This window comes from Dipteris shenzhenensis, chromosome 5 (assembly GCF_047967505.1).
Source record: "Dipteris shenzhenensis isolate YYH24624 ecotype China chromosome 5, Dip_SZ_1.0, whole genome shotgun sequence".
NCBI lineage: Eukaryota > Viridiplantae > Streptophyta > Polypodiopsida > Gleicheniales > Dipteridaceae > Dipteris > Dipteris shenzhenensis.
The window spans coordinates 13,485,643-13,499,515 of record NC_141600.1 but is presented as its reverse complement, the minus strand read 5'-3'; the positions used below and the strand labels follow the sequence as shown (position 1 = coordinate 13,499,515).

General features: G+C 42.0%; 1 pseudogene; it reads left to right on the top strand.

The window, feature by feature from the left end:
* Positions 1-888: 888 nt before the first annotated feature.
* LOC147901645 (protein CANDIDATE G PROTEIN-COUPLED RECEPTOR 7 pseudogene) lies at positions 889-2,615 on the top strand (annotated as a pseudogene).
* The last annotated feature ends 11,258 nt before the right edge of the window (positions 2,616-13,873 follow it).

Below are 13,873 nucleotides of genomic sequence, written 5' to 3'. Positions count from 1 at the left end.
GATCCATCCACCACCCATCTCCATCCAAAGACCAAGGTTGTTCAATTTCAAACCATGCACTTGGAGCCCACCAAAGCCACCCTAGGCCTTTGATCCACCACCCATCTCCATCCAAAGACCAAGGTTGTTCAATTTCAAACCATGTCAGTTGAGAAAATGCTTAGGGGCCCTTAGCCCATGGGTTACCATAGTGGTTCATGTGTAATTAACTTAATCCATTTCTTAATCAATTCCTTATGAGGCCCTTTTAAGACTCCAATTCTCCCCTAATGATGAACTTCCCTCTATTAGATCTCTTCAAGATCAAGATCTAAGATTGTGACAAGTGGCTTGATGAGAGCTCACAAAGAGGAAACTTCCCTCTAGGTTAACAAGTTACCTTGAGCGTCTTTGCACACGGTCAATGAGATCTCTCTGGCGATTCCTTTGGATAAATTGGAAGAATGCCTTCGAAGGGCAATGTCCCACTGCCAGCCAAGTCTGGCGACTTTTAATTTGCGCCGCCTACTCTGCTTCGATAAACTCCGCCTTCCGTACAGTTAGCTAGATAAGTCTTACATTAGAGATTGCATAGATAAATATCTCTAGCTAAATTTTTGTACATAGGTTTTGAAAACTTGAAGTTTCATTGTACATAGTTGTATTGTACATAGTTTGCAAGGTTGCCGGTTCTTTTGTGACAGCGTATCGCAGGAAGAAGGTCCGAAGAGCAAGCTTGGAGCTTTGGTGGAGGGAAAAATCTACGAATAAGATTTCAGCGTCGAGCGAAACGTCCCCTTCGACAGTCCGAGAAATCTCCCCATCGTTCCGAGATTTCAGTAGGCACGGAAAGCCTCGAGGTGCTATAAAGTCTTGAAAATTCACGTGCAAACAAAGAAGTCAAGTCCGGGGAAGGATCCTGGAACGTTCTGTTTGCTTGTTGCTATGGGCGGACTCCTCCCAGCGCGTATTTCTTCCTGGTCGTCGTGCACGAGATGAAAGGTGGAGAAAGGCAAGCTCCTCCGATGCTTCCCAAGCAGGCTGCCTGGCAAGCCTTTTTTGTTTCTCGGATCTTTGTCGAGGCTTGAAGGGTGGAATGGTCATTGAAGACTCGCTATACAGGTGCGAGAGAGAGAGAGAGAGAGGTGTAATTGTTTTCCGCTAAGCTGTTTTTCGACTTTGTGTGCCTCTACGCTGTGTGTGTCTGTGTGTGTGTGTGTGTGAGAGAGAGAGAGAGAGAGAGAGAGAGAGAGATCAAGAACGACTTCCCCCTTCCTAATCCTTTTCCCAGTTTGCCCACCACATTCCAAAATGGCACTCGCTCTAGAACTTCGCTTCTCTTGCTTGCTTCTCTTGATCGCTCTGGTGCTGCATCCCGTCTCCCAAGCTGAAATCATCAGCCTCTCTCTCCACAACGATTCTCGCGGCCTGATCGAGATCGGGAGTTTCGGTTTCACTCGCAGGGGGAGCGTAGATCTCCAATTGTCTGATGTCTGGTGGACGAATGATACTGATACCGACCGCGATCTCTTGGCGTTCTTCCTCGCCTCCTGGCCGGATGAAGGGACGCTGATTGTGCCTGAGGAAGAACCAGCACAATGCGTCTTGGAAAAAAACTTCACCGCACCTCTTTTCACTTTCAAGGAATTGAACAGTTCCCGGGAATTCCATCGAAATTTCGCTGCACCGGATGCGAATCGCTTCGCATTGATCTTCGCTAATTGCCTGCCCGATATCCAAGTCTCATTGAATTTGAGAGCTTCTTTATACAATCTAGAGGGCAAGGACGGAACGAAGGACTATCTCTCGGATGGTTTGACACAAATGCCGACAATTTACTTCTCCTTCTTCGTTGTACATATCGCTCTTTTCATTTCCTGGATCTACGTTTGCGTGAAGCAGAAACTTACCACCCACCGTATCCACATTTTAATGGGTGTATTGGTATTTGTCAAGGCCCTCTATTTGTTCTCGGAGGCAGAGGGCACTGCTTACATCAAGCGTACAGGAACCCCGCATGGCTGGGATATTGCCTTCTACATGTTGAGCTTTCTGAAGGGAGTAATGCTATTCACAGTGATCGTCTTGATTGGTGCTGGCTGGTCCATTCTGAAGCCTCACCTTCAAGACAATGAAAAGTGGGTTCTCATGATTGTGATCCCCCTACAGGTTTTGGCGAATGTAGCAGAAGTTGTGGTCGGAGAGACAGGACCGTCTTCTAAGGAATGGCGTCCTTTGGGTAGATTGATGTTCCTTGTAGATGTGATTTGTTGCTGTGCCGTCCTATTTCCTATAATTTGGTCAATCAAACGCCTTCGCCAAGCCGCACATACGGACGGGAAAGCAGCAAGAAATCTGGTGAAGCTGATCCTGTTTCGTCAATATTACATGGTGGTCGTCTGTTATATTTACTTCACTAGATTTTTCGCTTTGGTTCTCGCCAGAGTTACAACATATCGTTATTGGTGGCTCACCTTACTCGCCCTCGAGATTGCAACTTTAGCTTTCTATGTTTTCACGGGTTACAAGTTTAGGCCTGCTCCTCACAATCCTTACTTTGTGCTTGACGATGAAGAGGAAGTGGTAGCAGAAGATTTCAAAGATGAGGATTTCGAGCTCTGATTTCACACTCGAGCGATATACGAGGACCTTCCCATTGCAAATTGTTGGCCAATGCCTTTGTTACTTGTGGTGGGCCTTTAAAGGTCACCATAGGCAAGCTTCACAAGATGGAGATGAAGGGCTTCTTATTTTTATTTTGTGGTTTGTTAGCCAATGCCTTTGTTCCTTATGGTGGGCTTTTGAAGAACTGCAGAGGCAAACTCCACATGGAGAAGAAAGGGCCTTCTTGATGATGGGGAGAGGATGTATGTTACAATGATGGTTACTTTCATTCAACATCCCTACGAATTGAAAAATGAATTTGAATTTGGTATATCACATCTAGGCAAAACAAGGAGAGCTCTTACGGTCAACATTTTAAAGATTGTTTGATGCCAGGCACTATTTGTACACTATCCATTATGTAAGAATTGGAAGGAGCTTAAGTAGCTTCTAACTAAGTTGAGTGATCTTTCATTCTATTGCAATAATCTAGACTTTGTCAAAGAACTATCAATCTGAATAGCTTTCTTTCTAAGTGGCTTTTCTTGCATGCATTAATGCATGTTCAAAGTATCATGACCATCAAACACATATGTTAGAAGCACACCAATGCATATTTTTAACACTCATGCAAAATGTATGGTAAGAATTGTGGGGGTATGCATTCCCAACCAGGCAGATGATATTCGATCCACATTAAATTTTGCAAGAACAAGGATATTATTGTCATTACGTCCTAGACAAAGTATCATATCCATCAGAGACATACACATTTTCTAGAAGCATACCAATGCATATTTTTAACACTAATGCATTTGGCATGGTAAGATTTGTGGAAATATGCATGCCTAACCATGCAAATGATGCCTAATCAACATAAATGTTTGCGGCAGGAACAAGCATCTTACTCTCTTTAAGGCCGTTGCAAAGTATCGTACCCCAGGAGACATGAACATTACTGCTAGAAGCACACTGATGCTTATTTTGAGCACTCATACATGATGCATGATAGCAATGTAGAAATACACATGTCCAACCATGCAAATAATATATGATTCACATAAAAATTTTCAAGCATAAGGGTATCACTCTCACTAAGTGTTAGGAGCAATGCGATAAAGAAGCAACAATGCAAGAAGTGAGGAAGGGGGGGAGGGGGAGAGAGAGGGGAAGGGGTGGTGTGGCTGCGGCTCCAGACCCCCCCCCCCCTCACCCCCTCATCCACTCCCCCTCCCCTCTTTCCCTTCTCCCTCTCCCACTCCCCTCCCCTCCCCTACCCTCGTCCACTCCCCCTCCCGTCTTTCCCTTCTCCCTCTCCTTCCCCCCTTCCCTCCCCTCCTTTCCCCTATCGCATGGTTGCAGCCGCTTGAGAGGGGAGGGGAAGAGGGGCAGTGGAGAAGCAAAGAGAGAGAGAGAGAGAGAGAGAGAGAGAGAGAGAGAGAGAGAGAGAGGTGCGAGGGGTGGGGGACAGGGAGGGGGGCACAGTTGCACACTCCCCCCTCGCCTCTCCCTACCCCTCCTTACTACTGTAGTCGCGCTCTAGCCGCACGAGTATGGTGTTTGGAAGAGAAGGGGGAGAGGAAAGAAAGGAGAGAAGAGAAAAAGGGGAAGGTGAAGGGAAGGAGAAGAGGCAGAGGAGAGGTGAGGGAGAAGGGAGGGTAAGATAGGAGGGGAAGAGAAAGGGAGAGGAAAGGAAGGGGAAGGGGAAGGGGAAAGAAGGGGGAGGGAGAGGGGAAGGAGGAGAGCCTCCTTTGAGTTATGGGAGGGGTGAGAGCCAATATATAGGCCACAAACCCTAAGAGGATTGAAATTTCATGCTCTTTCTTCCTCTCCTCCTTCCCACTCCCCTCCCCTCCCCTCCCAGCCCTTCTCTTCCCTTCCCTTCCCTTCCCTTCCCTTTCATTGTCCCCTCCCTTCCCTTGACCCCCTCCCCTCCCCTCAGTTTCCTTCCCTTCCCTTCCTCCCCTCTTCTCTCCCTTCCCTTGCATTACCCTTTCCTCCATTCCATCCATTCCCTTTTTCCCCTACCCTCTCGCCGCACAGCCATTTTAATTTACTTTTTCCACACAAAAAGTCCTTATGTAGACTTGGATTATAGTCACACTTTTTTTCCAACCCCTTTCGCTATTATATATAAGGCATGCTCATGAAAAAATTGCAAATACTTTCACCGTGATTAAATACTAAATTCTATACCCTATACCCCAAACTCTAAAATCTATATTATAAACCCTAACCCCTATATCCTAAACTCTAATCCCTATACATCAAGCCCCATCCCTATAGCCTAAACTCTATTCCCTACACATGCACAAGCGTAAAAAATCATGCGTCAGGGGTCTCATTTTCCCATGCAAGTCTCCGATGGGCATGATACTTAGCACAAGATCAATATCACCCACTTTAAGTCTCATTCAAATAAGTGTGTCCATTAGATATTGTTTGCATGACTAGAGACGTATTTTCCCTTGTTTTTCACCACTTGTCGCGTGCATTGGGGTGCCTCATTCACATGTGCGAGTCTCAGATGGGCATGATACTTTACATGGGCCTCGGTCTCACCAAAATTAAGGCCCATGAAAGTATTGTGCCATATATCATTTGCATGGTTAGGAACACATTTTTTCTTGTTTTTTACCACTTGTCATGCACAAGGGACAAATAACATGCATCAGGGTATCTCATTAGAACGTGCGAGTGTTCGATGGGCATGATACATAGCACAAGCATAAATACTACCCAATTTAAGACGTGTAAATAATCAATCCCATAAAATATTTTTTGCATGATCAAGGACATATTGTTCCTTGTTTTTTACTACCCGTCATGCACGAGGGTCAAAATAAACACATCGGGGTTCCTCATTCGACTGTGTGAGCCTTTGATGTGCACGATACTTTGCACAAACCTCAATATATCCCACTTTAAGGATAAATCATATTATCATGTCCATAGGATATCATTTTCATGGTCAAGCATGCTTTTTTCCTATTTTCACCACTTGTCATGCACAAGGGTAAAAATCACGCATCAAGCTGTCTCATTCAAACCTACAAGTCTCTAATGGATAGGATACTAATAATGGGCTTAATATATCTCTCTTTAAGGCCCATAAAAAGTAGCATGTCCATTGGATATCCTTTGCATGGTTGGGAATGTATTTTTCCTTGTTTTTCACCCACTCATCATGCACAAGGTTCAAAAAATACTCATCAAGGCACCTCCTTTAAATTTACCAGTCTTGGATGGTCATGATACTTCACATGATTCTCAATAATAGATACTTTAAGCTCCATGAAAAGTATTGTGTCTATTGGATATCCCTTGCATGGTTGAGGATGTACTTTCCCTTGTTTTTCACCACCCAACATGCATAACATGGCAATAAATGGGGTTTGTGGCGACTTCGACCATCCAAAACATATGTGATGGGCACGATACTTTTCAGGTGACTCAAAATAGGTGGGATTCATGCAATTGCAAAGTACCATGCCCATCAGGTGTGTGGGCATTCGAATAACACAACATATACTAGTTTTATGATTGTGCATAACACTTGGTGAAAAACGAGTTTTGGCGATTTGGTCATGGTGCTTTGCATGCACCTCAATGTTGGTGGGATTGATGTGTGTGCAAAGTATCATGGCCATCAAGTATGAGCAAGGTTGAATAACACACCTCAAAGCGTGTTTTTTTACAGTTGTGCATAACACTTGGTGAAAAACAAGGTTTGTGGCCACGTCAACCATCCAAAGCATATCCAATGGACACAATCATTTTCATGCACCTCAACATAGGTGGTAGTGATACACATGCAAAATACCATTCCCAACGGTTATGAGCACATTTGAATAACACACCTTAGAGTGTGTGTTTTGCAGGTTGTGCATGACACTTGGTGAAAAACGGGGTTTGTGGCGACTTCAACCATCCAAATCATATCCGATGGGTAGTGTGACGCCAAAACTTGATATTTTTTATTTGGCATTGGTATTGTCTTCTTCTATGTTTGATAAGAGTTTGAGTATTAAGTGATAGCCTAGCGGCTCTCACTTATTTCTATTTTCTAAGATATTGTATGGGATTGAGAGGATAAGTGGAATGGATCATTGTAAATACCATGTGTATGAATGATAAATACCTTGGTATGGGGTGAGAGTGATTTGTGTATGGGAAATTATGGGGTTTTCAGAAAATAGGAAGAGTGAGTCATATAAAGAGGTGGGCTCATGTCCATGTGTTCCAATAATATAAGAGAGATCACATGCCAAGCATGTGGAAGGCATGTGGAGGAGTGTGGAATCAAGAGGAATCCTTTTAGAATTCCTATGTGGAATAAGGAGGATGTGGACATATGGAAAAGAGAGGGTCCCTATGGGCTTCATGTGGGGAGACTCTTGACTTTCTCAATAGTTTAAGAGTCTTGAGCATCTTTTGATGGGACACATGGCAAGAGTAGTAAAAAAGGACATGGATGGTGCACCACATACGAGCTTATGTGATTGATGGGGAAAGGAATCTACAGGCAGCAATTGTAAATGGGTGAAGGAGGGTGACAAAATCTCTATAAAAGGAGCCCTCCTCTCGCTTGTTCAACATCTCTTCCACCATTAGGCCTCATGTTGCTGTAGCTCTAGTCTCCTCAAGCCTCTTCCATGAGCCTTCTCTCCCTCTTGTAGATATTCTCTTATGTAGACTCTTGAGTCCATCTCTCTCTAGTTCATTCTCTCTCTATGAGTAGTCTTGGAGCTTCCGCTCCCTCTTGTATGTATGAAACCTCTTCTTCTCCCTTGTGTTTGTAGTATTTTGAGTTGCATTGGAGTGGAATCTCACTCTATTGTTAAATGAAGGTCACTTTAGGTTCTCTCTCTTGAGTGTCTCTTCCCTTTTTCCATGGCTTTCTCTTCCAAAGTGCTTAGAAGTGTCGTCTATTCAGTCGCTCATTGCACATACATGGTTTATCTATTTCCCCAATCACAAAGAGAGCTCTTCCTTCCCTCCTAGGCAACCTCTATGGTACTTGGATCGTTGATGAAGTCTAATCATGGAGGTAGTATTCTCCCAAGTCGGCACCAGTAGAAGGAGTAGGTGTTTCCCCTGTCAGTTTTCACTCATAACTTTTCGCTCGATGGTTTGATTTGAACGAGACTTATATCAGCGCAAAGCTCTCTTCAAGGAGCATCATCCTATGTATTCATTTATTATATTAGATGTTAGACCAAAAATCTATGACTCTTTGTGTGTGACTGTTTCTTTTTCAGACAGTTTTTACCCCCGCCCAGTAAACTTCCAATATCTTTCCGGCCGCTTCTCTGTTTCTTATAAGACTTATATCAAACGAAGCCCATTTCAACGCGCATCTCAATATGGGTTTAAATATTTAACATCATGTCTCTACTGAAAGTTATAGGCCTCTATGTCTAATGACAGTTTGCAAAGTGTTTTGAGCTAATTGTAAAAGTATCTATGAAGGAGGTGCAATGTTTCCTAGGAACTTACCCATCCGACCAACTCAGCTCCTTCAAACTCGTTGATATATATCAGTTCACGTCATGTTGAGCCATAAGATCTTCTTTCAACAACGTATCGCTCTTCTCTTTAGCGCGGACCGGCTTGCTGAGATTATGGCCTCTGCTGATCCTTTCCTTCTCCCTATGCTTGAGTACAACATCACTTGGGATGTTACCATCTTCATTATCATATAAGGGAGGATAGTATGGTGTGGTCTCTTGGTATAAAAGCTTCTTTTTAATGTCCCTTTCCCAGTGATGGATATCTCTATCACTCAGTTCGAAAGCAACAGGAAAAGGTCTCCATGGTGAATAAAAACCATGGCCATTCTTGTGGAAGACGCTTTGTGGATGATAATGCTATGAAGGTAGAATTATACCACACATCCTTACCCCATCGACCTGCTTCTTCTATTTCTTCGGTAGAGAATTCAAGTACAGTCAAAACGGAAGGAACTTGGGAAAGGTTTACTGTTTTGGCGAAAGGAGCATGGGTGCTCATGCAACCTAGCAAAAGAAAAAGACCCCAGACAAAAAACATTTTCTTGGCATCATGGAAGGGAAGAGTATGAGATTTTAAAATCACCAGAGGGAATATATCGGTGAAAGAAGTTTTGATTCAGCATGTGTACATGCATAAAGACCTTGTCTTGCGAGACTATCCAAAGGATCTTCTGCAACACAAGCCTAATTGTATATTTTTCTATTGTGGTTTTTTTCTTTACAAGGTGTATGGATTTTTAAGATGAACCTTTCTTTCTTTGCTTATTGGCATAGTAGCAAGTGGCCCCACTCTTATCTTGAGGCCTATCCTCACTCTTTAGTGCTCTAGGTTGTCGTGCATTAACCAAATGCAATTTCAAATCAGCAAACTCTACCATCAATTGGGAGATATTATGATCTAACTCAGAGGAGTTTGGTACCTGAGGAGTGCCCATTACCTCCACCTTAGAAGTTGAAGCTGTTGAAGACACAAAAGAGGATTCGATCTTTAGAGAAGCTTCTTTCTTGGTTGCAATGCAAAGTGCCTCCATGTATGTTATTGGATCTTTACTCATTACTTTTGAGCAAAGACAAGGCCCCAAAGCCATAACAAATTTGCTCATCTTTAAGTGCTCCATCCCTGAGAGATTTTGAGGGGCTGATGATGCAGATGCCATAGCTTGCAAAGCTGCCTTTTCATACTTTTTGGATTGCCAACACAAAGACCATCTCACCCTCTCCTTGTTGTGATAAAACCGGTGCAATTGCAACATCAAAGCATTTGGTGACTCCACTGCCCCAAATCTCTGCTTCATTGTAGCCACCACTTGGTCCCAGTCCTCCTTGTTAGAGTCCGGCAAGGCCTCATGCCAACTCAAGGCTACACCTTCAAGAAAATCAGGCAAAATCTCCGCCCGATCCTTCATGGAACATCCAGAAAGATGGCATCCTCGAACAAAATCCCGAAGATAAGACTTCGGGTCTTCCCCTTGGGTCCCTCGAAACACTGGAATCTTCACCATGATGAAACACAAAAAGGAAACACCAAGATCCAAATTATATCCCAAACAAGATCCAAACAAGTTTCCACAGAGCCGTAGTATACCAAGACCAACTTATTATGCATAACCACTTCTTGAAAACCCTCCACAATGTGATCCTCAACAAAATCTTCAAAAATAAGTGACCAACCAGCACCATGAAAACATTGTGTATACATGCATTCCAGAATCATTCTAGTCATAATTGGAAGTGCACATAATAGCTTTAAGATATTGTACTCTTCATCATTTGCATAGCAAAAGAAGTTGAAAGCATTGAGAATCACCACTCCATGGTTATAGTCAAAACTACCCAAAGACTCAACTCTTCTTCACACCAAGCTACCAGTGCATGAAACAATCCCCAACCTATCATTGTGCCTGCTGCTGGTGTTCTTGATTCACAACCATATTCAAGAGTGCAAACATAAAGGATATGATCATGATGACCATGCGAATAGCTTGAGCATCACCTTCATAATATTCTAGTTCTATTAAATGGGCAGCAATCTCTTCTAACGAAGTTCTTCCAGGCATCTTCTTTATCACATCAAAAAACACATGCCTATACTAGGCATAACATGCAATCAAGTACACCCAAGACCGTGTAGTAAGGTGGGATGAATCCAATACCAAATATACCTAGCGTCTCCACCAAAAGATGTGACATGAAGTTGGGGGTAATAAACTTCATGCACCTCTTCACTTCCGAAAGCCGATGGATCCTGATGTGATACTAGAGATGACAGAGAATTTACTGAATGATGGGTGGGAAAGAGCATTGTATCGAATGGGTTTTGCTGCTGAGGAATTGCTATGCCAAGGTAGAAATGTAAATGTCATTGATACCCCCCATCAAATTGAGTTCTTTGACACATATTACAGTTGTACTACCTTCTTTGAAGAGGAAAATGTCAAAGAAGAGGGTAGTAAGAAAAATCTCAAAGACGAGGGTAGCGCGTCTGAGGGTGAGGATTCTAGCTCAGGTGATGATGAGGATGAAAGCACTACATCCGATGACTTATGCCAAGAAGAAATCCGCACAAAGAATAAGGGTGATCAATTGTGAACTAGAGTCAAGGAGGTTCCACTCATCATACGGGAAGGCTCACGGCAGCAAGAAGTAGTAGTACAGCACGTCACAGGAAAAGGTAAGGCTAAAGAGGTGGAAGCACTTCCCTTGAAATTAAAAGTGAGGAAGGCACCCTTGATCTTGGGTGAAGGACATGCAAGTGGATCAAGCAAGGAAGCCTTACTCAAAGAAGGTATGGACGAGGCAAAGCATGACGAGGAGGAGTTACCAAGAGGCATAGATGGTTCTTCAACCATGATCTTACAGACTAAAGAGTAGCCTACTAGTCAAGAACCTAGTAGCCAGGTCCCTACTCACCAAGAAGTTGGTCATGAGACTCTGAAGCAGCCTACTAGTCAGGTGCTTGGAACTAAAGAGCAAACTACTGAGGACCTTGCTACTGAGACTCTAGTCTTAGAGCAGCCTATTAGTCAAGACCCTCGTAGTCAAGGGCCTGGCATTGAGGACATTGGTACTGAGTAACATGATGGCTGACGGCTTTGTAATCACAAGTTTTGAACTTCTATGTAAAGTGAATATCTAATCAAAAGTTTACTACATTTTTTATTACTTTACTCTCATTACTGTGTATAAAGATTGTTTATGAGGTCCATTTTATACTTAATGGTGTATTTTAAACTTTATGTCAAATGTGTTTTTATAGTTAAGGGTGTTTTTTAATACCAAGTGAGGTGTATATATACACCACTTACACGTAAAAGGATTTATCTACACTACATTTCTAAGGGGTTTATGTACACCACCTTTCTAAAAGAAATGGTCATAAAGGTGTGTGAACACCACTTATACATAAAGGTGTTTATTTACACCACCTTTCTAAGAGAATCGGTCATCTATTATTGGTCATCTATTGATGTTCTTAGGTGATAGTAGCTCAATTCACAAGAAGTTATGAAGATGTTTATGTACACCACCTTTGTAAGAGATTTTTGTGAAGTTATGAAGATGTTTATGTAGACCACTTTTGTAAGAGATTTGGTTATGCATTGATGTTCTTAGTACTTAATCATCAAATCTTTTGTTTTGAGTTGTCAAATCTAGTTCAAAAAACAACATCACTAGTATATTCAAAAATTTTGGACTGTTTTTTAGTCCATTTCTCAAATCGGACTTTAGACAAGTCCAAAAATTTTGAATAGTGTGTTTCTTGCAATCTACCATATGAAACTTCTTCAGGAGACTGTCAACATATTTGAGCTGACTCATAAAGGTGCTCTCTAAATCTTTTCAGAACTCAATTCCAAGACAATAGTGCATAAGTCCAAGATATTTCATGTCAAACTCTGTAGATAAGTCTTGTTTCAAGTTCTTGATGAAGCTATCCTTACTTTCGGTCACAATCAGATCATCTACATACAAAAGTGCAATATTAATATCTTCCACTTGAACTTTGTAGTAGAGAGTATGATCTGCATTGAACTTCATGTATCCCAAATCAACGAAATACTTGTGGATTTTGTTGTACCAACTTTTGGGTGCTTGCTTTAAGCCGTAGAGACTTTTCTTGAGATGGAAAACCTTATTCTCCTTTCGTGGTTCAACATAACCTACTAGTTGCTGCATGTAGACTTCCTCGTCTAGGTAACCATTGAGAAATGCATTTTGACATCGAGCTGGTACACATTCCATCTGCTGAGTGTCACTAGTGATATCAAGAAACCTATGGAATCCATCTTTGCTACTAAATCATAAGTCTCAAATAATCCTAACCATATTATTGTGCGAATCCTTTTGCAAACTAGTTTGGCTTTGTATCTTTGAATACTTCCATCTGGATTATACTTCACTTTGTATACACATTTGTTTGCTATGGCCTTCATTCCTGGTGGAAGGTCACATAATTCCCAAGTATTATTTTTGTACAAAGCATCCATTTCTTCATTCATAGAAGTTTGCAATTCTATCTTGTCAATTGCATCTTCGAAGTACACTGGCTCTTCTGTAGCCATGATGGTAGTCATAAGAGCATAGTTGGGGGTTTCAATCTGAATTGCTTTGCCTTTCTGAGCATATGTCAATCTGGCTAGAGTTCTACTTTCCCTAGTCGACTGTCTGAGTTATTGTGGTTTTTCTTGAGGTGTTTCTAGCAATTCTTGCTCCTCTTCATCAACCTTTTCTATAGATGACTGAGTAATCGTTGTGTCTATCTCCTATGTATTTGAGCTTTTCCATTCTGATTCCTCATCAAAGATTACATCTTTGGAGATAATGACCTTGCAGTTGATGGGATCATACAACTTGTATGCTTTGCTATCTTCACTGTAGCCAACCATGATGCATTTGTGTGACTTTGGATCCAATTTCCTGCGATGGTCGTCCTGTATGTGGGCATATGCTATGCAACCAAATATCCAAAGATGCCCAATGCATGGCTTGGGTTAGTGAATGCTTCATAAGGTGTCATACCTTGTATCGGCTTGGTAGAAAGCCGATTAAGCAAGTAGTTTGGAGTGGCTATTACTTCTGCCCAATACTGATTCAAAAGATGCTTCTCACTAAGCATTGCTCTAGCATTGTCTACTAAAGTACCATTCTTCCTTTTAGCTCTTGCATTCTACTGAGGAGTATCTGCACAAGTGAATTGTCTTCGAATGCCATGACTTCTACAAAATTCCATGAATGTTGAAGACATGTATTCACCTCCTCTATGTGACCTCATGACTTTGATTTTTCTGCATGTCTAGTTTTCTACCATGGCTTTGGAATTCTTGAAATTTGGAAAACACTTCAAATTTCTCTTTCAAAAAGTAGACCGAATAATATCTAGTGTACTCATCAATGAAAGTCCAGTAGTAAAGTTAACCATTGATGCTGTGGGTCTGCATAACCCCATACATCTATATGTATCAAATCAAGAATACCTCATGTTCGAGAGGTGCTTCTGCCAAAGTTGGTTCGCTTTTGTTTGCCGAAGCAGCATGCTTCACAAAATTTTCCAAGAAACTGTAGCTTAGGAATCCCAATTGCCATGTTCTAATTCCTAAGATCTATCAAGCTCTTGAAATTGGCATGACTATATCTCTTGTGCCATTTTACAAATAGTGGCATCTATTGCGGTTGAGATGACATGACATGCAAATCTGGTACTATAGCTAGCATTCTGAACAAGCATCCTTCCTTGACTCCTTTTCCTACTAGCTGAAATCCTCTGTATTTGTCTCTGA